The sequence below is a fragment of the Triticum aestivum genome, chromosome 4A, assembly GCF_018294505.1.
Source record: "Triticum aestivum cultivar Chinese Spring chromosome 4A, IWGSC CS RefSeq v2.1, whole genome shotgun sequence".
Lineage (NCBI taxonomy): Eukaryota > Viridiplantae > Streptophyta > Magnoliopsida > Poales > Poaceae > Triticum > Triticum aestivum.
Window position 1 is genome coordinate 292,973,083 of NC_057803.1, and position 678 is coordinate 292,973,760.

Genomic DNA, 678 nt, shown 5'->3' on the forward strand with positions numbered 1-678 from the left:
CAGCATCACCACGCCGTCGACCTTCTCCACCACCTCCGTCATGGCCCCGAAAGGCGACAAGGGAAAGGGCATGAAGTCGGCCGAGGCGCAGCGGCTCGGGGCGCTGCGGAAGGAGCGGGCGATCTTCACCCCCCAGCTCGGAGTGCAGGAGCTGAGGGAGTACTTCTACCTCTTTTGGGCGACGGAGACACGTGCGCATCCGCGCACGAGGGTACTCCCGGCTGCTGCCTCGGAGTCGGCTCCAAATGGGTACCCGTTCTTCCCGCTATTCTTCTACTGCGGGCTCTGCCCGCCCTTCTCGGAATTCTTTTGTGACATTATGAACACGTATGGCTTCCGCCTCCTTGACTTCACCCCCAATGCTGTCTTGACCATGGCAGTTTTCGCACACTTGTGCGAAAACTTTGTCGGAGTCCACCCCAGTGTAGCCCTTTTCCGCCACTTCTTCATACCTCGGGTAGAGAGAGGAGAGCCGCTTGCCGGAGGGATTGCCTGGGTCTCGAGAGTCGGCAAGAAAGAGGCGTACTTGGAGGGTGAGCTTCGCAGCAAGTGGGAGGAGTGGAGAGCGGAGTGGTGTTGGATCGTCGAGGACCCGCAGCCCTTCACCGTCGTGCACCAAACTCCAATAGTGCGCGGCAATGACTGGAGCAACATGGCCCCGGAAGACGAGAGGCTGAA